Below are 25,978 nucleotides of genomic sequence, written 5' to 3'. Positions count from 1 at the left end.
CAAAACAAGAATGGAGTGGCAGAATTCTGACAATGAATGCTTTTTCATATTGAGAATTTTTTGTTACGGATTTCCTTGACATGGAATTTAGCTTATTGCATTTATATTCCAGGTAAATCCTTTCCGTCATGAGGTAATGAGGTAGTCATAGCCAGACGTTAGACTGACAGCTGAAGGTTTGGATTTTTACCCATTTGAATGACCAAGAACCGCCAATGATGCTACAATATATAACTTATTGACCAACCAATCACTTTTTGTTTTGGGCTGCAAAATGTTTTGAGCGGTGTCTCCACAATTACAGCTTTGCACCCAACAAATTCATTTTAAAATGTTGCATACTTTTAGTAGTCCAGCATTTAGTCAAATAAATAAATGCTCACATCATCCTCACAATAACAGAGGGGTGTGCAGGCTGTAAATAATTGATAAAATTCTCGAAGGCATTTTACTAAAGTACACAGAAATGTAACTGTACTATTATTCACCTGTACAATGGTGTGTGCACCTTTTTATTCAATTTGACTTGTTTTGAGGTGGATTGTTTATGATTGTTGCACAGTCAACTGCCAGAAAACCTATGCAATTTACAGGGCTCAAAATTGCAACCGTTTTGGTTGCATTTGCATCGATTTAGGAGGCATGCATTATGCATCTTTGCACTTAAAAAAACCAAACACAGCGCTCAGGAATGGTTTAAAACAGTTGTCATGTCAATTTGCTACTGTAAACAAAGCCTGCAATGCTTGTCCCACCTTCAAGCTCTTCTTATTGGCCCACTGCGCTAGAACAGAACGCAAATCCATTGGTTCAAATCAGCTTTCAATTACTCAGTTCCGATGACAGGGAGCTACAGCCGCGAAAATGGTCTGAATACGAGAAAATGAAAACAACACTGACAGATTTAGTTTTAGAAACCACCTAAAGTTACAAATAATGGCACATCTGATTAGTGATCACTTACCGTGAGAACAGAACAGTTATTATTGTTTACTCAGTTCATCTCATTCACGTCAAGCAGTGCGCTTGGGACCGGTGGGGGCCTGCAGATTTTTGTTTATTTGTTAGTTTTGATTAGTGTTGATTTTAAATGCTGTAAATCATAGTTTTTGGTGGGTGCAACTAAATTTTGTCTAGTGCACCCACATTAAAGTTAGGAGCACTGGTGCGACCAAGAAAGAAGGTTAATTTTGAGGCCTGATATACATAACCATTCAGAGGCTTCAAAATCTGCTGAAGTCTTTCAAGAAAAGTGTGTCATATACATAAGCATGGCATGATGTCTGAGGCTGAAACTATGAGTAGGTGTAAATGGTATTTTGTCTTCATTGCTATTTAATATGAACCTAAAAATGTTGAATGGAGGAAAACCTTGTTTTTTTCCTCCATAGACATTCCTAAAGTTATGTGAATGTACATGAAAACTGGTAATTAAAGCGAAACGTTAAAACTAAGGGTGTCACGATCCTCCAAATTCTCAAATCGATTACATTTTCGATTCTGAAGGCACGATTCAATTCAATTTTCGATTATGAATCATTAATTAATTAATGACCAATTAATTATTTGTAGCCTAACGTTTAAACTACCTGACCTGCATGGTCTTTGTTTTACCCATAAACAAATCATACAGTAAATGAATAAAGGCAAGATACACATAATTACCACCTGTCAATCGCTTTTTCTGCGGGACTCATGAATAGGCAGTGATCTGTGTCGTTATAATGGCCTCGGTAAAAAAGACGCACAACCAACAGGAACCAGCCAACAGTATCTGAGGTGTTCGCTAAAATGACTAAGTACAAGTGAGTTAAAGATTGAAGCAGTCCTCTGACTGCCTGGACCTGCTCTCTGGAGCGCATGGTTGTGTGCGTCTGTGTCTGTGTGGTCATATGATGTGCGTTTTCAGAGGTAGAGAGGAAGGAGGGCTGCTCAGAAATGCTACACGCCACTGTTGATGTCAAATCGTTGTTGTTCTAAAATGCCATTTAAAAACAAAGACAGTGTAAACAGGGCCTGAGGGTGTACTTTTCACGAGCGGATTTGCAACGGGGGCGGGCGGAGGTTCGCGATGCCGGTGTTGTCTATCGGACGAACCGTACGTAATGCGTACATAGCAGAGCTTGCAAAACTGTGTTTTTTAGTCGACAACACGAACGTTGTCAAAACTCAATGGAAATCCAAAATGCTTCCACACCGGCGACTTCATTGAAAGAGGAGAGGGTTTAAGTTCTGTCGACGGGTCTCCTGCTTCTGCAGTTTAACAAGCACTTGTCAACAACAAGCCTGTTTTTTTCCCGCTTGGCAAGCCAAGCTGACGTGACATGGGGGCGTGGCTGCATCGACGATTCTATTTTTTGATTCGATAATCGAAATTGAGCACAAATTTCGATCGATTTCGATTAAAAATCGAAATCGTGACACCCCTAGTTAAAACCTTAACTCCTTTTGTTTATTTTTTATTATTGTTATAACAAAACATTTACTCTTATTACAGTTACAACTATTACAATGTTTAGATCTTTAGAACCATAGGGGTTAAAGGTTAAACTTCCAGTATAATAAAAGTAACATTTTCAGAATTTGCCTTTAATTTAAAATACTAAAATGTTATGAAATATAAATAACAGATAAAATTTTACATATTCAATAGACATTCTTGGATCTCAATTTGTAAAGCGCTGGTGTAGAGAAATCTATAGCACTTTTTTCCAGCACTTTGGATTGCTGGGGTTTTTACTGTGTGAAAATAAAACCAGTGTCATTGCTGGGCATAAGCTCATCATATGCTACCATATTTCCAATAGCAGCACTAATATCATGATTTTCACTTACCCAGGGACCTTGCATCCTGTTAAAGTATATACCTAGAATGCACTGCAAGTCACTTTTGATAAAAGTATTTCCAAATGTGCAAATGAAATGAAAGTATACACTTAAGGATCACTGTGGGACTTGGAAGAACACCATAAGAACAGTGTTAGCGGTGCCGGTGATACAGTATAGTCTACTTTTGTGCTGAGTAAATGCACGTGATGATACTAACTATATTTCACCCATCTCCCCTTCTACTATTTATTTATTTATTTTATTATTAGTTTTTAGGACAATAAAAAAAGGTTTAAATTGCATTTATTTTTCTTCACTTCTGCTTGGACAGTAGATGTTTAGTTGGCTGACTGTGACCTGTTATGGTGGAATGGGTTTCGGCATGATCAAACATTTCTTCTAAAAACTGAAACTTCTAAAATCAGAAACTTCTGCGACTTTGCTTCTGATTGTAAGAATATAACACCTTTTAATTACTGTGAAATGTACTTATGACTAGTTAGTAACGTCAAGCAAAGGTATCCAACTTTGTAAAGATGATTAAAGTAAAATTTCCTCTTAAATGATACAAGCATGTTTCTTAATTTTCGGTAACTACTTTATATAATAGGGATGCACCAAATTTTTAGATACTGAAATTATTGTCATTGGTTTTTGGCTGAAAGAGAAATATTGCTGAAAATATGAGCCAAAAAAGGCTGTGCTGCACCACATTGCTCAGCAGTGTTTATTGTACTGGTTTCACAGCTGTACTGACAGCGATTGAAACGTCACTACAGTACGAAACTCATTAATTGACTTGTTTGCGTATGGACTGTGGTGAAACTTGGCACCTTTGATGAAAACCATCTTTTGTAAGCTGTTCGGATAGAACTGTGTGTAGGTTTAATGTGTCCACAGTCATATTAGAGTGATAGAAACACAAGAAGTCTCCTTTTTTTATTTCCTGATGCTAAAATAGGATCCAAATCCCTTTCGTTTTGAGGCTCACTGCAATGTGAAGTTGGAATGTGATTTCCCCGCCTACCAAATTGATTGACAGACATATATTAACGCGACTCCATAGTAACGTATATAATCATATCCACAAGACAGGACATTGCCAAAGCAACTGGAATTGAAACAACAACTATCTGTTATCAGCTGTACCTCAAGAATGAGTTTTACAAGTTTAAAATGTTTCTAAAATAGTGCATGTTTGTAATAAACACGCGTGCACTTTTAAGGAAATTGCGTGTGACTTATCATTGCAGAAAGGCTTGAATTAACCTTGAATTCAGATTGTTTGGTTTCAGTGCATCCCTAAACAATGTTTATCAAGATCCACATTGCTGATTTTGTTGTAATTTTGTATTTATCAATTAATCAAAACAAAAGAACATACATGCACAAATATTAATATATAATCAATAATGAGAAATTGTGCTCTGTTTGTTTGTAGGATGATCGATATTTAGTTTTAGGCTGGTCAGCCTCAGTGATATAACAGCACTCATCAGTTTCGAAATGAAAGAGATAACCAATCAAATCAAAGAAGACAGCACATTCATGTTCAATTCTACCAAGCATGAACTGAAAATGTGTGCGGAAAGATGCTATAAAGTAACTAAATATTTCAAATTTGACTGTATGCCATGCCAGTATAACGTGAATAACCCATCTCATATTCGTCAATCATATGTTATCAGGCATCACCAAGTGCCTCTCAGTCCTCTAAAGTGACCTAAACTGAGTAACTGTAACACTGTGATTGTGCGGTACTCTGTGATCCCATGGCAACTGTAATTTGTCATTAAAAGGCACCACAGGGTCTCCCAGTGAAACTCAGGCACTTGAGCATTGTTATCTGCAATATGCTTCTTTGCTTGGCTGTGCTAAATTTAGTTAAGACTTCTGGGGTAAACGTCAGGCTGGTTATTCATGACAGTGTTGGTGGGTTCAACCTCCCAGCAGGATTTACGCTAATGCAGACAGTGTCCTACTGTGGCAGACAAACAGCAATGGTGGGGCCTAACAGTGAGCAAAGAGTGCAGGGAAACTGGGTGGGATAAAAGATAAAAAAGACAGATTCAGTCAAGGAATCAAGGCAAGTGCTTCCGTGTGTGTGTGTGTGTGTGTGTGTGTGTGTGTGTGTGTGTGTGTGTGTGTGTGTGTGTAGTGATGTATGGAGGAAGAAAATAGAGAACTGTTCAGTCAGTGTTGAGTGAAGTATAAAAACTATGGTGAAAAAAAAAAACAAGTGGATGGAGAAAAAAAGAACAATGGCAAAGTATGAATAATAATAATAATAATAATAATAATAATAATAATAATAATAATAATAATAATAATAATAACATCTCTACATGTCGATCTTGGTTGATTTTCTTTTAAACACAACAAACACAGCCGGGGCTCAAACCAAGAACCTTCTTGCTGTGAGGCAACAGCACTACACACACTGTGCCACCATTTTGCAATGATAATAATAATAATAATAATAATAATAATAATAATAATAATAATAATAATAATAATAATAATAATAATATTAATATTAATAATAATAATTGGATTGCATCTCTTTTATAGGAGCAAAGTAGGATAAAATTCGGTTCACTTCAGGTAGATGGTTAACTTCAGGTTTTAACAGAAAAGAACTCTAAATGACTTTGACTTTCAACATTGTTAATATTTGATGTGTAAGTGTTTGAAGAAAATGTGTATCATTTTTCTGACTTTGAGATCAGAAAAAGTATTATAGAGCTTTATAGTCATAAAAACAGAGTAGATAGAACTTTTGTTTCCTGGGTTCCCTTGTGAGTCAAATTAGTTTTGTGGTTATCATTACACAAACTGTATTGCAGCATAAATCTGTGTGCCCAAGCATACTGAGGAGAGAAAAGACTGCTAACCTTAAACTACATAGACTGTAAATATGGGGTTAATTTTGCTTGGAAGATTTTGTAGCTTCTTAGCTTTTTTAAAACTATATTTATATTATATTTATATTATTTTAGTTTTGACATGTTTATATTGGATTGTTCTTATGTAAGCATTATGTTTTTGTGTCGTAGTTCATGGATCTCTGCAGTATATTTTATATTAAAAAAATATGATTTAACTATGGATATCCCGATTTGATTTTGAGTATATCTGCCGATACCGAAACCCGATCCGAAACTTCTATAATTCATAAAAAAGAATATAGAAGAGCGAAAAAAACGATCCAAAATGTTCCTTATCTTTTATTCAAGTCCCCTTATTTTAACCTTCACTAACAGTTACTTCTGTAACAGTTGTTGAATGTAACTGTTACTTTTTACTTCTGTAAGGTAGCTTGAACTATTAAGTAATATATAACATAATATAAATTCTACACTTTTGGACTCGGGAGAATGTTAGAATAAAGATTGCGTCCTGTGAGAAATGAGATGCTGCTTTCTTTTTTGATGATCACATGACCTTCACGCGTGTTTAAAATATTTAAACGTAAAATATTTACACATTATAGCATTCATACGATTTATTGTTTTCCCTTTATTATATTTCTTATATATATATATATATATATATATATATATATATATATATATATATATATAACATGCACAAAAGCTGTACAAATATAGTTTCCACATTACAAATAACACAAATTTTAATACCAATTTCAGCAAATAAACACCCTTAATGTGTTCATGCCTTTATTAAGATTTCGATTGTGAATGTTTATTTTCATCGTCTAATTTAGGGAAACTCCTGAGATAAACAAGTTATATATCTGAACTTCAATATTAAACGGGTATAAAATGCTGCACTTCCCACCTGCTTTTTCTTCTTCTCAAGTGAGTTTTATGCTTTATGTCTGCATTGACGCATCCTCGATATCAAGAACACATCCGGGAACTTTCATGTTTTCTCTGTTCTTGTGGTCTTGAGTTTTGGATCTGAACTTTGCCGGTTGATAGTGACGTTGAACACGAGGACGCAAGATTGAAAGAATAAAGTATAGTGAAAAAAAAACAGACATACTCGCGCTTTCTTCTTCAAGCTGCTTCTGTGTTCTGCTTTGCTGGCATTTAACCTATAGCATCTCTGCAACAAAGTGTTGTCATGCTCCACCCGTTGTTATTTCTGTATAAAGCATATCCTCTAGTTTTTAGGGGTGTGAACCTACACTGGTCTTACACCCCTATGATTCGTCATTGTCTTCATCCGCTCAACAGAAAGGGCTGCGCTTGGCTTTAGAAATGAAAGCGCTGTTCACCGATGGCGGAAAGAACAGCCGCGGTAACAGTCTAAATGCGCATAATAATCAGCTATCACAGCTAATCCTTAAGAGACACAGTGGAGAAAATTGGCAACTCAGGCACGCTCATGTCTGTATCCCAATCGTGTGCTGTGCCTTTATCAGTGTCAATTAAAGACTTTTGTCTTATGAATTGTGCATAATTATCTACCTTTTAAGTAGTAGGAGCATTTTATTTAGTTGCCCTCACCTCTTTTGCCATTGTAGGATAGCATAGAACAGGGATGACCAAACTTAAGCTAAACCCTGCAGAGCAACGGACCTCCAGGAATGAGATTGGAGACCCCTGGCATAGGAGATAAATGACGTCAATACCTAATAACCGGTTATGATCAATTACTGAACCGATATCGAATTGTCCCCATCTGTATTGCAGTGCACCGAAGAAACAATTAATTTTGACACCCCTACTGGTTATCATATCTTATTCTTATTCTCGTAACAATAGTGAATGTGTCTGCAGTGTGTGGTGATCTATTTAGTGATAGAATGAGTTCACTTTGCAGTTGTGTTTTTGTTAACAGGCTTGCACTGATACACTCATATATGGGTGTGGTGCTGCATTACAAAACATAGTCATATACGTCAATTTTTGGAAATCAAGATTTATATGAATACATATAATAGGCTTTTATTCATTTATGTTTTATTGGGATATAGCCATATTTGACTGAGATACAACTATTTAAAAATCTGAAATCTAAGGGTTCAAATAATCATCTTGTCCTTTTTAACATATTTTTCATACATATTATTAAAACATTATTAAATTTATAAATAATTTAATACTTACTTGTATTGTTGTAGTTAAGGGTTCAGTCAGTTGGCAATTCTGTGTGGAGTTTGCATGTTCTCCCTGTGTTGCTTGGGTTTCTTCCGTGTGCTCCAGTTTCCCTGACATTCCAAAAACATGCGGTTTAGGTGAACTGAATAACCTAAATTTGTCGTAGTGTATGTGTGTGAATGAGTGAGTACGGGTGTTTCCCAGTGGGTTGTATCTGGAAGGGCATCCGCTGTGTAAAACAAATGCTGGATTAGTTGGTGGTTCATTCCACTGTGACGACCCCTGATGAAGAAGGGGACTAAGCAAAAGAAAATAAATGAATTGTTGTAGTTATGTCTAGTACCAGCAGGGGTTAACTGGATGTGTTAAAGCACTGACAGAAGATTCTGATTTAATGCATCAAGTTGCCACTTCCCACAGACAGTGCTGACCTGTGTTTGAGTGTTATTCACAGCTTCACATAACCTCCAGGCCATGTCTTGACTTAAAGAACTCCTCACCGGATCCCTTTTCTGATGCTAATATCTTGCCATCCATTGTCACCTGGGTACCAACATGATCATCACTCAATGTTATATATTATTGTTTGGCCATTCATTATCATGCACACACACAATTACTGTACTGTATGTTCAAAAAAAGGTGCGTTGACGTCACAATTAATAAATATATAATTTAAAAATTACATTTTTATCTTTGCATAAAATAACAGAAAGGTGTCAGATGTTTCAAGATGTTTATATTTTGCTATTTATACTAGATTTCAAAGCAGATATAAATAGAAAATAATCACATATGTCGGGTTTGATCCTAATATAATAAAGATGGCCGAGTTTTCTACTGAATTAAAATATATTTGCCTGTCATCCAAGTGGTAATTACTGTATAAGCTATTGCGTTACAAGAAAAAATACTATAGTAAATACTGTTGTGTTTGGAAGCATGCTATAGATAATCACTTGAATTAAATCGTCATAGTAATTATAGCTGTTGTACAACACTGTAGTAATGAACAGGTTATTCAATATACTTCAGTTTTATAGGCTATAACACCATCACAATGCACGGCAGTTTACACTAATGTTACAGTATTTATTACAGTTTATCAGTTTACTATGCTACAGCATTCGGTAGTATTCATTAACAGAGTTGTACACATTATACACTTTACATAAATTTATAATAAATAAATAAATAGTAATAATAAATTACTATAGTTTTTTTTGCCCATGTGGATATCTTCCAGACATCACAAAATAACAGATGAAATCATACAAAAGCATGGAAGCATAGTCTAGTCTACAATATTAATTCTTTTTGGAAGAGCAAAAAAGTGCTCCACAATAATAACCGTCTCGTTTTGTCGCAAGAGTTGCATTTCTTGTTTGTTCTATCGATAAACTTGACTATCAACAAACATTCACTGCTGCTGCACATCTATATGTTATTAGACATTTTTGCGGTAGTTACATGGCAGGATGTGTTATTTATATTTTATGTTTATATGAGATTTTTACATAACATATTAACATATAATACACAAAGCTAGGCCTGTATAAAATGTATGTGTATATGTTTATATCTTTGTTAGTGCTGTCATACAGTATGAATTATCGCATTCAAAAAAGTTTGTAGACATGGATGTATTAAAAAAAATGTTTATTACATGTCACCTTCTGTTTTTTAGCCAGTTTCTTTAACATTTGCCTAGGGCTGCAACTAATAATTATTTTAATAATCAATTAATCTGATAATTATTTTTACGATTAATCGATGAATCGGATTAAAAAAAGAAAAGCACTCATTTCCAACTTTTTATTCAGAAAAGCTCAGCCCTACATTCCCCCCTTTTATGGGCAAAAACCTTTTTTAAGTTTATAAAAGCTATTCAGCATTTCCTGTTAAACAATTATAAACAACATAAAACAGACCTTTTGATGTTGTGATAACAATTCCTATGTAGAAGAATCACTTCCCTCCATTTCCCTCCCCACATTTGTGCGTCACCCATGACATCATGTGAAAAAAATTATATTTTTATTTGAAAGTAGTATGATAAAACTAATCCCTCTCTTTCTTTTTTGCTTTCTTTCTTTCTTTCTTTCTTTCTTTCTTTCTTTCTTTCTTTCTTTCTTTCTTTCTTTCTTTCTTTCTTTCTTTCTTTCTTTCTTTTTCTTTCTTTCTTTCTTTCTTTCTTTCTTTCTTTCTTTCTTTCTTTTTTTTCTTTCTTTCTTTCTTTTCTTTCTTTCTTTCTTTCTTTCTTTCCTTTTTTTCTTCCTTCCTTTTTTCCTTCCTTTCTTCCTTCTTTTCTTCCTTCCTTCCATCCATCCAGCATACACTTTCAATTTATTTTATAATGGGTTAGAAAATGTATATATGTATGTATATATGTATATATGTATGTATATATATATATATATATATATATATATATATATATATATATATATATATATATATATATATATATATATATATATGTGTGTATATATATATATATATATATATATATATATATATATATATATATATATATATATATATATATATATATACATATATATATATATATATATATATATATATATATATATATATATATATATATATACCTTAATATATCTTAAATATCAGAAAAAAGAGACTTTCACATATACATATTTTTCCAGAGAATCAGTGATAATTTTAAAGTGTTTTTCCTGAGATTGTCATTTTTACACTTTATTTTGACATTAGTAGGTTATTAAAAAAGTTCAGTGCATGAAAGGTATCTGTAAAACCATTCTACCTGATTTTGTGGTCTCAGTTGCAGAACATGTGTAAAAAGATGCTGATCATGTGGAGGAAGGAGACTCAGCAGAAAAGTGCATTTGGCCTTAGCCTTGTCCTTTGGTGCAGATCTTTATTATATTTTAGTCTGATTTAGGAACCAGATCAGTGCTAAATGCCTAGTTGTCGATAGATCCACTATTTGAGAGCCTCTTTCAGTAGAGGAAAGCTTGCATTAGTACCATATTAACCTTTTCCCATCAATCAGTCGTTAACAACAGTAATTTCTTTCTAGGTCTTTCTCTCTCTCTCTCTCACACACACACACACACACACACACACACACACACACACACACACACACACACACACACACACTGAGTGATCATTGATCTCGCACTGACACTGAACTGTTTCCATCAAGAAACAATTAAACGGAAACTCATGTGGATGCATGGCCAGCAACACATGGCTGGAGAACATTTTTGGAGTGTGGTTTATAGCTTCTGACACAGCTGAAATAAATCGATCCCTTCTCTGTGTACAAACAAAGCACAGATTAAGAACAGGGCACAAGGGAACATAGGCGATGAACTCAATTGCCCTCACATGGTGATCCAACCATTACAAGCGGATTAAATATATTTACTTTGTTTCTTAGTGTTTTTTTCTGATGAGCGTATGTCAAGGATTATCAGATTCCCATCTAATGTGTGCTTTTGAGGCATTACACTGAGTAAATAGTTTCCAAGCGTTTCTCTAGAAACATTACTGAACTCTTATCTGAATTGGTCTGGGGGAAAAAAACATGATGCTGATTCATTGATTTGAATTGAGTCTACATTGTTTCTCTTTAATCATAATGGATATGAATGATGTAAAGCAGTTTAAGACCATCTTTTATTCTAGATAACGCTTGTTAAATGATGTAGTAGTTGTTCACCTAAAGATCATGTTCGTAAAAGAACAGGTTTAAAAGCAGAAAGAAGTGATCCAAGAGTTGGAGATCATAATCTCAGTCATCGTTAATGTTTGTCCGCACACGCAGTGTTGGAGCCTGGGGGTCCAAGCCATTAACATGCTTCATATGGCTTTGTACTGCATAATGACAATAATTTATCTAACCTGTATGTTTCCTGAAGAACCATTGTCTCTCTCAACAAAATACTCTGACAATTCTGTTAGGAAGTGGAATCTCATACTTTTTCAGCATTTTCTTATTAAAAACACTGGGTTATATTAAACTCTTACCTTTCTTCAAAACATAAAAAGCATTGCTCCTGGTCAACTTTATTGTACTTTTCAGCTGACATGTTCAACAATTGCTACCAAGTTCTAACATTTCTTCTACATTGGGGGTGCAGACTTATTAAACATCAGTGTTTAAAAAAATGCAGAATGATTGTGTTTATTGCTTGTTTTTTTCAGCACTTTCTAAGTGAAATGTCCAGTGCTAGATAGTCTGTAGAACTTTCACCAAAACTGTGACTGTTACAATGCATTATTACTTTGGTTGTGAATAGCGCAACATTTTGAAATTTAAATGTATGTTGTGTTGCATTATTTGTAATTACCATGACCTGTTTAAAATAAAAGAACCCTTTCACTAAACTTGATATCATAAAGTTAATTGATAATTTTCATAAAAGCAAATGTAAAGTAAAACACATTTGCTGAAGGAATGTGTTTCTATAGCGTTGAGCTCTAAAATGTCCAGCAAGTACCTTGTTATTTTCTCAGAAACAGATAAACCTTTTTTTATTATGTTTGTTTATGCACATATTCTGCTTTTGAGGTCTTTTGTCAAACCATATAATCAGATTCATACATTAGTAGTCCACAATACATACGCAGTGCTGCAGTCTACTATGTGAGCTGCTAAGCAAGATTTGTTTGTTGTAAAGCCATACTGTGCATATAAATATAAATAAAAATGTGTAATTCACACATTAAAGGGCACCTAATTTACCCCCTTTTTAATATATAATATTAATATTATGGTTCTATTGAGTGTGCCAGTTATTTTTTTATTATAATGTGTTAAAAAAAATGGTGGCGTGTACACAGGTTGTTGTTTTAGGGGTGTGTTGCTTTACATAAAAGATAGTTTCGGCTTCTCGCCCAACTTAACAAGGGGGCGGAGCCAAGAGCTCCCCCACTTTGTGTTTGGCAACAGAGAGGCAGACAGAGAGAAGCAACATGAGTGAGATGACCAGCAGTCAGCCGTCTTTGGACACAGACCGTTTAGAGCTGCAACACGGCACACCCGACGCGCACATTTGCATGTTATTCAAAATGAAACTATTCAGATGGCGCTCTGTGGCGCAGCACCGATGAGAGCGATCATGTAGTGAATGTTGATCTTATGTTGAACCCAATGAGACTTACATCTAAAAATAGAGCAAGGGTGTTCCTTTGGGGACATCTTTGACTCACATGCTGAAGTTAAAGTTAAACTAAATTAAAACTTACGGATGATTTAAAGGGCACCTATGATGAAAATCAACTTTTGTAAGCTGTTTGGACAGAACTGTCTGTATGGATAATGTGTCCACTGTCATATTGGAGTGACATAAACCCAAACAAGTCTTTTTAAAAAGTTCCTGATATTAAAATAGGACCCAAATCCCAATGATTTTGAGGCCCACCACAACGTGACGAAGGAGTGCGGTTTTCCCCACCCACGAATTTAATTGACAGACGCCGAGTTTCTATTATAACTTGTCTACACATGTCCACAGAACTTTTTGTTGCAAATAAACTGGGATTAAAATGTGTTACAACTCTCTGATTTATACGAGTTTTACAAGTTTAAATTGTTTTCAAAACCGAGCATGTTTGTAAAAGTGAAAGATTGCTATGTCATTTTTAACTGCTATAATCACCATGGCCGCATGGTGTCAGTAATCGTTAATGTGTGTGTACTGCACTTACTTGGTATTATTGACTAATGAGCTGTATTGCAGCTTCATCCGAGTCTTTGTCTGTCACAGTGCTGTTTATCTCATGTACTGCATGATGAGAAGAAGACACTCACGTGGGAACAGTGGGCGGGGAGAAGCAGCTCATTTGCATTTAAAGTCACAGGCTACAAAAGCAGCTACAGTATACTCAGGCAAAAAAAGGTCATATTTAGGTGGCTATAATAGATTATCTGATGGTTATCTTGAGCTAAAACTTTACAGACACATTCTGGAGACGCCAAAGGCTTGTCTTACATCTTGTAAAAGTTGTTAAATTAGGTGCCCTTTAAGAGAGATGTTTGACTATCTTGACTATCTATTCACTTGCTTAATTTACTTATTCTAAGCAAATAAGAAAGATGATGATGAAGATAATGATGATGGTGGTAATAAAATAGGGATTGATCTCTGTTTGGCCAGGCTGTCTTTCCCTGATATACATCTCTGTCAGAATCTGTTTTTGTACTTGCAAAAAATATTTCTAAAACTCACAGCATGCTTTTGTAGTTCAATGACCACTCAAGTCGAAAGTTCAGGGGAAATTTTATTTCTAATTCATGACCTCTTTAAACCTATTAAATTATCCACTTGTCTTCCAGTGTTACTGGTTATGAAATATTTAGGTTGCCCACAGTTTAAAGCAATCATGCCCACAAATTGCTCTCAAATGTGTTGTTGCTTAATTAACCTGGATATATGCAACTGCAAGGCATCTGCTCTTGGTGTGAGGGCTGTTTTACTGATGTCAACATCTGATTATTAAAAATCTAAGCATTTAAAAATGAATTAGTAATTTGAAATGAGTAATAGCATGACTGAGGCTCGTTGGGAAGTCTTGTAATGCATGTTTCACCTCCTTAGCACCAAATTATCTACTTTTGATTTATTATCATGTACATACAGTACCTATAGAAAATCATCACACCCTGTTAAAATCTATACCTTTACTTACAGTACATTACATTTGTAATGTGATTTGATTTCAAACTGTAGGACAAATAAAGTAATTATTCTGAAGGGGTATGACTATTTTCTTTAGGCACTGCATGGGTGGGAGATTTTTTTATAATCATTTTGATGTGCAGTCAGTGTGTTTAAAGCTCCATTTTGTTTTTATAAATTTGTTTGTAAAAGTGTTGCTCTTAATTTTGATGGTCCTTGTTCTGTTACTTACATGTAGGACCGCACGGAATCTGTGTGTGCAGAATTCCTCATATTTTAGCCCATCATTTCGAGTCTATTTATATACTTGCCTTAATGTTTGTAAATTTATATTTATTCAGTTTTTAAATTAATTTCATAACTTTATTGGCTAATATGAAAATGTTATTATGATTTATTTATAAAACAGTTTGAAAAGTAAAATTTTCTGTCTTTTAGTTGATATTATATGAGAGACTTGCTTTGTTTTCCCAATAAGTGGATCTACTGTAACTGGATTTGCACTGTAAACAATAAAGTTAAAAACATAATATTTTTCATTTCATAAGTTAAAGGTGCAGTAGGTGATCTTCCACAATGCTAATAGCTTAGCATAAATCTCTGAATCACAGTTCCTCCCCTGCCGCCTAGAGCCACGCCTCCTTAAACACAAGCACAGCAAAAGATCCCTCTCTCATGTGTTAAAAGCGGCTAGTGCTTGTCCGGCGACGTAAAAGCCAAACTGATATGCTATTTCAGAGCAAATGTTTAGAGTTGCATAGTAAACAATATAGGGAGAGACTAGGCGGAATAGCGGTATTTACCTGTGTTTTGTTGGTAAACTAATAAAAATCTACATCATCTATGCTGTAAAAGGTCCCTTATGAAACTGAAAATAGTCTTATCAATCTTTTACTGGAACATTTTAGTGGCTGAAAAACACTTCTGTGAAGATATTACTCATTTGTAACAACATCTAACGTTACAACAGCTTTGCGTGAAGCTAAAACAGTTTTAAAACAGAATATTACCTGTCTAAGAGAAATCCTTCAGACATTGTGTCATACTTTCTCCAGCATGAAAAGGTAACTCCAATATTGATTCAGGTTTTTACCAATCGCGTGCGTCCTCTCTCTCCTTAATGCGCGGTGGTCGGCGAGGCTGCATGCAAATGGCTGCGCAGTTGTTCAAATCTGCATTTGCTGACAGACAGATTGGGCTACTTATCGGAATTATGAGAGATGTTGGCCCGACATTTTTTTGTTTTATGCCTTACCCAAAATATAAAAATACATATAAATACATTTAGATCATTTACTGTAATCATTACTATTAGACTGTGAAGAGACTTTCAACCAGCACAACAAAAAATGCTTCTAAAGACGATCACCTACTACACCTTTAAGTTGTTAGTTACGGTACTCCCAAAATCATTCTGCATAAATCCAGTTTTTTTTTTAATTATTATTATTATTTTTTTTAGAAAATTCTGCATAGAAATGGCAATACATTTCAGCAGATTCTGTCTGTCTTTACTTACAAGTAACTTTGCAACTACACGACAATTTAGAAGTCATTAGTGCATTAGAGCATTAGCAGAGTTTTTGTATACTGTATAATATGGAAAAGAGTTAATGATTTATAAGTTGGAATTCTCTTATAAATTTACTAAGTAAGTAAAGGTTTATCTTTATAGCACCTTTCTAAACTATTGAGTCACAAAGTACTTTACAATAAGACAAAACCAGAAAACAGGTAAAAACACACACACACACACACACACACACACACACACACACACACACACACACACACACACACACACATATCTATTAAAACAAGTTAAAAATCCAAGTACAGATACATTAATACTGTTAATTAAATGCTTGACTAAAAAGATGTGTCTCTAAATGCTTTTTAAAAAGTTCAACTGATTCCAGATTTCTCAGTGCTAAAGAGAGAGAGAGTTCCAGAGCCTTGGGACCAACTTGTAGTGAAAAGAGTGTTGGTGGACTAACAAAATGCTAAGTACTGTAAATATTAAACTGATGGCTTACTAATACAATACACAAATGACTGCCAGTTCACACATAGTCACTTATTGCATAGTCAGCAGAATGTTAAATATAGTTAGCAGAATGCATAAGGTTTCACTGGTTAATTTTTCTGATCCACTGCATAAAACATATGCCAAAGTAATTGGCAGGTCATTCCACTGTGGCGACTTATAATAGATCAGGAACTGAGCCAATGGAGTGAGTAGTTAATTTTAGTTACTTTATTTACAAAAATAAACTGATAATGATTAATAATTGTACAGCATATTTTAATATTATTTTAACATTGTGTGCAATGTGAGTTAACCTAAGAAAACAGTGAACAGTTTTATCTTCATTAACAAAGTTTAATAAATATTGTAACACATGTATTGTTCATTGTTTGTTAATGTTAATAAATGCATTAACTAACATTAATTAGTACAACCTTACTAAATGTAGCCTCAAAAAGAAGTGTTTGCCAATACAGAGGACACAGGGAAAAGTGTAAATCTCCAGTGTGTTTTTTCCATGGGAGAAAAAAAAGTACATTTGTGATTTGACGCATACAGTAGCTTAACAGCTGGCTGACAAAAAAGCTATTTAACATTTTCACTATTGTTGCTCAGGAAAGAAGATACAGTTCTTTAAACACAGCTTGACCTTTTGCAGCAACCCGCTCCATTGACCTGTTCTCCCATGTACAGTACAGTAGTTAAAGGAAATGACAAGATAAGCAGGACAATACAGCCTTTACAGTAACTAATGGTTTATTTAAAAAGGATTGTCAGAGGATGCAAATTACATGAGTTGGATAGAGGGGCTGATTTAAAACCTTGAACGCAAAACTGCAGGTAACAAGTATGGCATCCGTCCAAGCCTGTGCGGCAGAGACTGAGAGGCTGAAGCATCATCATGATATTGACTTACTGTAATTTACATCAGGGTGTTCAGAGCCCACTTCAGCTGAGTGAGATTGGGCTCCATGAATAAATGAAGAGGCAAAGTTGCAAACAAAAAGACATTATGCATATGAGAAACGATTTTAAAAAAGCAGAATACAGAAGACTGTGATTTTGTTATTGTAAAAATTTTTAGAAAGTTAGAAATGTCTTAAGCCTCTAGGATAGAGATGCTCAAACTAGTTTTCCCATGGTAACCTTTGATTTGGCCTGCCATTCCATTTGAGAAGCGAGGGAGAAAGATGGGGATAGTTTAGAGATTGTCATTTGAAATTTAATGTAGACTTTCATTTATTTGTTTTATTGCTAAGCAACAAAAAGCTAACTTAAATTAAAGGTTTTAATTCTAATAGTGTAAATTAATCAGATTTAGTTTAAAACCACTTAAACTCTGCGGACCCGGTACCGGGTCTGTGACGACATCGACTTTCGCTTTCAGATTTAAAGGGCTAGCGTTGCACCAGACCCCCGTAAGTGGTGTCGTTTGAAAGTGTAGAATCTATATTTTATGCCTATATGCATCACTTTGGTTTTTATTCTACTGTATAAAAGTTATTTACCTTAAATACACAATATTTTGGATACCCGAGCTAGGTATTTTACATTGGTTCATTTTCATAGTTTTTCATATGACACATGTACAAGTTATAGCTCAAATGAAAGCTCTTGCCGGTGCTCATACAGTTCTAGCATTCTTTTTACTGAATTATATTCATATGCCAAACAGATGTTGAATGAATTGTGGTGTTTCCATGGCGCAGAAATGTAAACAATACATTCATGATCAATAAGCAGCCCCAGATAACACAGACAGCTGTCATCTCTTACCTTATGCTGTGTGCTTCAGAGCCATTCTCCTCTGTTTTTAAGGTGATGTGCATAAGCAATCCTTTTACATGTCTGATGTGGTCCAAACACAGTTCATTATGTTTGATCAAACAAAAGAATAGTGAAATATGTAAACAAGGATAGGTCTCTGTGGCTTGTACAGCACCTCTCATCAGTTGAAATGCAATAACTTTTGCATAGATTATGATAGAGACTTTTTTCTTTTTTCCTATGATTACAGACATGTGCAGGAACCAACAAAATTAATTACAGCACGCTAGACCACACAGAACCTAAAAGGTACACTTTCAAATTTGAGTTTATAAAAAAAAAATACAAAAAGCACCTCTTTTTTAGGTGTTTATTATAACACAGACGACATATACAGTTATTTTAAACCCTTTCAATAGTGTTTTATGAAAATTCAAAGAGTTTTCTTTAAAATGATAGCCAATTTTTGCATTTACACCTCTGCATGTGGATTTGGGAAGCTTTTAAATTTGGGTAGGCAAAATCCAGGTGGAAATCCCCAAAAAGCAGCAGAGTTTACAGTAAGTGGTTAAAATCTCCATACTGTGTCCGGACGGATAGAGGTTGATGCAGAGACCTTGATGAGCAAATCAAAGCAAAGGCAGATTCTGCTTGACTAGATTATGAAGTATTAAACTCCACTGTGGGATAAATGTGATTGTTTATGGTTTAATTTATCAGTTAAAAAGTTATTAATTAATTCAATTCAAAGTTATGTTTTTCGTTTATGTATTAATATTCTGAAATTAATTAGAAAATTACCCATGGCAACTTTAATGTACAATAGTTCGGCTCTCAATAATATTTGGTTTTTGGCCCTTCATATGAAAAATTTTGGGCACCCCTGCTTGGAGGTGGAAAGTAACAAATTACATTTACTCATGTTACTGGATTTGAGTGTTTTTTTGTTGTTGTTTTTTTTGCACTTTTTATAGTAGTGTTTAAAATCTGTCATTTTACTTTTACTTAAATATGATTTGTCTAAAGTATTGTACTTCGCCACATCTTAAATCATATCCGTTACAGGGTAAAAAATAAATACATGAAGCAATGCAACGGAAGAAAAGAATGTCGTTCTCGGAAACCACATCACTGCAGCAGCAGAGTAAGAAAAATAATCTGTGAGTAAAATTGTTTGTCTATTTAATGTTGCTGGAGTTGGATTTATCACCAGATTATAGTTTATCATCAAAATGCCTGTCAACCCCAGCAATGACGAGGACATTATTAATTTTTATTAATTAAGGCTCATTATTAATTTTAGCCATGTCTGTGCCCTTATAGGTGTAATATGGAACTTTATGATGCAGAAAATGAATAAATAGGACAAGAAAAGTTTTGAATGCTTATTATAGAAGCATCTCCAATCTGTTATTTATTTTTTTCATGAAATGTTTGCACTTGTTTATCTCTTTATCTCTCTTATATCTCTCTGGATAATTACAGTTAATAGCAAAATGTATTTGAAAACACATACTTTTGAAAACTGAGTCATAATTCTGTGGTTATTTTGGTTAAAGTAACCTAAAAGTAATAAAAAAGTTGTGTAACACATTTCTGAGACATTAATATTTTAATGTAACCAATTACAAAAAATAAATAAATAAATGACAGTAACGAGTATAATAAAATGTGTTACAAATTGGAAGTAACTTGCCCAACTGTGCTCGTAACATTGCTAATGTTCATTTGCACAGGGATTAGATATTAACGGGAACTTGAAGCAAAAGTGTCTGCACAATTTAGCTAACATAGTAGATGTCGCATTAGAATTCGTGAATTTGTTTAAATTGTTAAATAGGAAAATCTGTAAAACATTTTAAATATATATATATATATATATATATATATATATATATATATATATATATATATTTGTTTTTGGTCTTTAATTTTAAATTTCTTTATTCAAATAAAAACAACTAATCAGAGATTTATATTCTCTTGTCCCTTTTGAGGAATAGGTACTCTTTACTCATAAAACATTTTTTAATGAGTTTACTTTTACTCCAGTAGATTTATAGACGTGTAACTTTACCTTTTTAAGTAAAATCTTTTGGAAATAACAGTACTTTTACTTAAGTATAATATTTTATTACTCTTTCCACCTCTGCCCCTGCTCTAGAAGCAGCTAGTTATTGTTTAACGGATCCTTTATGATTTGTCTTGATTTGAAATGCTGCTCTGTGAAAGGTGTATTACACTGGCAAGTGCTCTGCTTCTTTATGAATCTGGATCAAGCTCGCTTGTGCTCTTGGCTGTTGTATTTTTTATAAAGGCCAAAGTGGTCTGTTGAGACTAGCATGAATGTAGTTCCGTGTTGTCCCATTAATGAGTTATTTAGCAGGTGAACACCATGCACTCTACAATTGAGTTGCCAGATATTCTAGCTTGATGCTGAAATTAGAAATCATCAGATTTTTGTCATCTGCTCTCACTGGGAAAAGAAATAGATTTTGCTTTCCAGCTACTTTTAAATAAATTTGAATGATCCATTTAACATGCCGTTAATACAGGCTTTTTGAAAATATGCTGAATAATTTAGATCCCTTACAATATCCCTCGCTTCAGTTTTAAAATGGGCTATAATCCCCTTTGCATTACATTTTATGGCCAGCCATCACAACAAACATTTATTTACAGACTGTTAATTGACCTCTCTATTAAATTCCCAAAGAAACGTTCTCCCTCAACAACAAAGACTCATAGAAACGTGCTCAATGATTCGTCTAATGGCACCGTGCTTTCCCAATGTAGCTGCACATGCACAAACAAACATGATGAAATCGCAGAGGCAGATTACTATCAAGACGGGTGAAGTCAAGCAACCCAAGGCTGTTGTTAAAACGTCCAATCACCCAAGTCATGCGCTGTGTCCAATTTGCTCCTTTGGGATTAGTTTTGTTGACCTCAAATAGCTCAGTGTTCGCCATTAGTTGGGGTACCCAAAGGTCTTTGCTTATTTCAGCGCTGGATAAATGAAGCTGATTACAGTCCATATTTATCCCACACTCTGCATCTATTGGCATGTAAATCAAAATGTAAATGAGGTGGGGTGGATTGGTTGGCATGCAGTAAATATTCAAATTGCGCCAGCGTCAGGCTGTAATCAGTGGTAAATTGTAAGCAGAGGAGAGAGGAGGTCTGGCATTATTAAATTGCATCTCTAAATTCAGAAATTACAAATGCGCTTTGCTGTGTGCCACATGAAATCGACTTTATTTATCTTTTATCCCATTCGCATTCTGATGAAATCGAAACCAGGGCAGCTGTGACAGTGACAAATTGAGGTAATTAATATCCCTGTTTGTAGGTTTAAATCTGTGAAAGGTGCTCAGTGTGACGTGACATGTAGCAAGATCTACAGACGATGAAAAGACAAACAATATCGCTAACAGATATTTACAATGTCTTCTCTTTGTTTTATAAATAAAGAAATGAAATAGAACTAGGCTGACTCTGGAGCTGACAAACAGATGTAGATCGAGACTGGTAGATGGCTGGATAGACAAATAACGATGCACTAAAGAATAGACATGGATGATTGACTTGCTAGATAAATTTAAATGTATTGATTTTAATGGATAGATAGAGTAGATAGAGATTGTGTGTCTGTGTGTGTGTGTGTGTGTGTGTGCATGTGCGTGTGTAAAAGAGACAGAGAAAGAAAATGATAGCGTATGAGGTTGATCACACCGAACGCTCTTTTACATTCCAAAAATGCAAGGTACCATACTGCCTTCTTTGTTGACATGAAAAAAAGAAGCACTGCACTTTCTTATGTCACTAGACAGCAACTGAATCAGCTGCATATTGTGTGCAAGTGTTGCTGTTGATTAGAATAATTGTAATATTTAATGATATTGTAATATTCAAGATTGATAAAGTCATACAGCTTTGTATAACTTGAAACAGTGACAACTAGTCTCTCCTCCATCTTTAAAAGTCTCTATATATAAAAGTCATATATGTCTTTGTAGTGTTTTTGTTTGGACTGTTCCAGTGAACTTACTTATATATATATATATATATATATATATATATATATATATATATATATATATATATATATATATATATATATATATATATATATATATATATAAATCATTTTATTACTTTCATTTTCCAAATAACAGTATTAACAACCTTATAGAAGTATATGGAAAATGTCAATTTTCTGTAAAAAAATAAATAAATTGTGTTTTAAACAATTCACACATATTAATCATAGCAATGGATGACATCAAGTACAATAATAAGCAGGTAGAATTAATAATAAAAATAATAAAATAAGATAATAAAAAAATAGAGTACAGAGGCAAATTGTAAAATTAAATAATATTTAAAAAGTTTCTGTTTTAAAATCAGTTTTGTGTTGAGTGATGTCACTTGCTTTAGCTTTTGTCCCCCCAGTGTTGCCAATTTAGTGACTTTGTTGCTATATTTATAACCCGTTTCCACTGAGTGGAACGGTTCGGTTTGGTACGCTTTTATGGCTGTTTCCACTGTCAAAAGCATACCAAACCAAACCGTACCGTACCACTTTTTCGGCACCCTTTTGAAACGGGAGAAAGGGTACCAAAAGGTGGAGCTACACGTGCAGCTGAACGCTGATTGGTTACAGAGATACGCCACGACCTCATGGAGCTACACAGAAGGTAAACAAAGGAACCGCCATGTTTTTTTTATACAAAGCCGAGACATTACAAGGAAATAATATATGCATAAAATAACCAGCCATGGATGACCCGGCCTCAAACAAACCTTGTCGTCGTCTCGACGAACAGACACAGCCAAGAAGAAAAATCTGCCGTGTCGTGTTGTTGTTTTTTAAGAACCCGTCTAAAAGTGCGAGCGGTATTCGCTTTCTTCTATATTTGATATAACGAACTTCTTGAGCTATTGATAACGTGAGTGTGATTATTGAAGTCTCCTTCATCTGATCCATTCAGAAAAAAGGACAAGCGCGAGAGTGTAGCGGGAGTGAAACGCGGTAAAAAAAAATGGAAGCCGTCAAAACACAGGAGCAAAATTGTTTTAGCAACCTGAATCATGAACAAACGGGCATGGTAATCTTTGCCTTTTGGACTATTATGAACTGGGAATGACAAAATTACTCTTTTAACAGAGCTTGCATGTGCTGCTGAAGATTACAGACACAGATGAGAGGTTTGGGCTGACTGTGGGCTATATTGCGTGTGTTTTTGAACTCAAAAAAGTACTAAATGTTTGCTGTGTGTAATTTTTCTGTAATTAATAATATATCGGAGACTGTAAGGGGCTGTATGTGTTCATATATGTTGCATTTATGTATTTATTTTATATAATTACAGACGTTACAGTAGCCTATTTCACATTGTCATTGATCTGCAGTTATAATCCAATCATGTTCATAGAAAAGTTAGTAATAAACATTTATAAACAAGTATTTATGTGTATAAAGCATATGTTTTGTGAGAAGTGCTGCTCATTATGATATGTGAATGACCCCTATAGCTTTACTGTAGACATTTATTCGAGCGAGCATGACGTTGACTTAAACTTTGTCATACACCACGCCCACCAAAAGGGTACCCTTTGTGGTGGAAACGCAAGCCTGATAAAGGTGACCCGTACCGACCCAAACCGTAACGTACTGTACCAGGCCGTGGAAACGAGGCATTACTGTCTTTTCAGACCCCCTTAGCGACTAATTCCCAAAAAAGCGAGTAGCAACAAATCTAGCGACTTTTGTTGTGTGTTACTGGAGATTTTGTCTAGACTCCCATACTGTACCATTCCTATTCTTCTCCTGTTTCAGAGAACTGACACATGCCTAGTCCTCTCCCAACAGCAGCCTAAGGGCAAATCACTCCTCTGTGTACCGACGGCAAATGATTTAGCACCGGGAGTGTGAGGTATTTCCATTGTACAGTCAAACAGATCTGCTTCTCCTTTAGTTTACCAGTTTAATTTGACCTTCTTAATTTGAATTTGTCACATTCAAAGATATTTTGGTGACAGTTTTAGAACTTGCCTGAGTGCTAAAGTTGAGAGATTACTGCAAATTCACTGCACATCTATATTGATATACTGTATTCAAACAGCAATACATTTAGTTAAATTGATATGCATATAAAAAGCGTAGTGCGAATATAAGTACCTCTTTATTAACCATAGGCTGTTAAACAAACTGAAACGCACAACGTGAAGATGTAAGCAATATGCAAATTGATGTATGACGAAATCTAGCGACATATTCGGGCAGAAAATTGTGCCTGTCGAAAATAGTTGACTGCACTGCGTCCCGCTCTCATCAAAACAGATTTGGACTTGAGTGAGACAGATATGTGGAGAATGTGCTCTGGGATATAAGCTAAAAATATAGCCGATTAAGTTAAAATGTTTGTTCATATCAGTGGATGACTTGTTTTGATGCTGGATTGAGTTGAATTGTGTGGCTGTAAAGCATTATTTTTTAGTATATAGTGGGTTTTGTGTTATGAGCTGTTAATGACTTGGTTCAAGTTATCGCCCGCTCCAATTTTTTTATGGCGATAATATATTCTTTTTTCATCAACTTTGCTACTTAAGCATAATTTAAAAAGGTGGATTATTTCTTTGAAATCATCTTGCAGTTAAAATTGTCAAGAAATATTGTTATTTTATGTCCAAGTTGTGTCTTTGTAGTCGTGTATTACCTTTGAGTTGTTAATCTGCTTCAGTGTTAAAGGGGGAGCAGTGCTTCACTTTTCTCTCTTTTTGCAGCACTCGCAGAGCAGAGAACTGAGTGTGTTTGGGTGGTGATTCTCAATGTCCTGTCTTTAATAAACTGCAACAAACTAATAACCACTATACGGTCCAATTTGTAAGTGATGATAGACTGAAATAATTTCCTGTATTTTCAATGTATGAGATTATATGTAGAATTTGAGAAATATGTAAATGTTACTTATTTAAATATAATTATATATATATATATATATATATATATATATATATATATATATATATATATATATATATATATATATATATATATATATATATATTATAATATTATTATTATTATTAATATTATTATTATTATTACTACTACGTTATGCAAGTTTGTGTGTATGTGATGTCTGGTGTCTGTTGAAAGAAAACAAGAGATACTAAATGTTGTATGTAAAAGAGTTTATTGTTCAACGGGAATAAACAATAGGCTTGCACGCTCGGGCTTGCATGCTCAGGCAACCGCGCTTCCTCTGCAAGTGACGTCATTTACAATCGTCACCTGTGGCCGCATGCATGAAAGTCTTTCTGTGATTTAACTTAAGGGTGTCCCTAAGGCGGAAAAATCTCTGAGGTAAAAGATTTCATTAAAATTGTTGCAACAAACTTCTTATCTGTCACCTTTAATCAAGTTTTTTTTTAAGCATTTCACTACTGTAGTTTCTGGCAACAAACAGCAATGGGCCTCACAGTTACTATAGTTTCGTAAACAGATCAATCTCGACATTTTGTTTGGAGGACCTATAAAACTGGGCTGGGATCATGTAGAGACTGTTGAAGCTGTGCTGCAACTGTGATTTCATATGGAT

General features: G+C 34.5%; 1 long non-coding RNA gene across 13 annotated transcripts in view; it reads left to right on the top strand.

Moving 5' to 3' along the window:
- LOC141376130 (uncharacterized) overlaps positions 1-25,978 on the top strand; it is a 352,849-nt gene that overhangs the window by 99,060 nt on the left and 227,811 nt on the right. For 5 of the 13 annotated variants that reach the window (XR_015499422.1, XR_015499423.1, XR_015499425.1 and 2 more), the window contains exon 4: positions 19,437-19,531. The exons of 6 other annotated variants lie outside the window; for them this stretch is intronic. This is a non-coding gene — a long non-coding RNA (uncharacterized LOC141376130). Of the gene's footprint in view, positions 1-19,436; positions 19,532-19,694; positions 19,965-24,213; positions 24,311-25,978 lie in introns of those variants that run through there. 2 more of the 13 variants (XR_015499424.1, XR_015499421.1) reach the window with 2 other exon arrangements.

This window comes from Danio rerio, chromosome 9, assembly GCF_052040795.2.
Source record: "Danio rerio strain M-AB ecotype USA chromosome 9, GRCz13ab, whole genome shotgun sequence".
NCBI classification, from domain to species: domain Eukaryota; kingdom Metazoa; phylum Chordata; class Actinopteri; order Cypriniformes; family Danionidae; genus Danio; species Danio rerio.
This window is presented reverse-complemented; position numbering and strand designations above follow the sequence as displayed.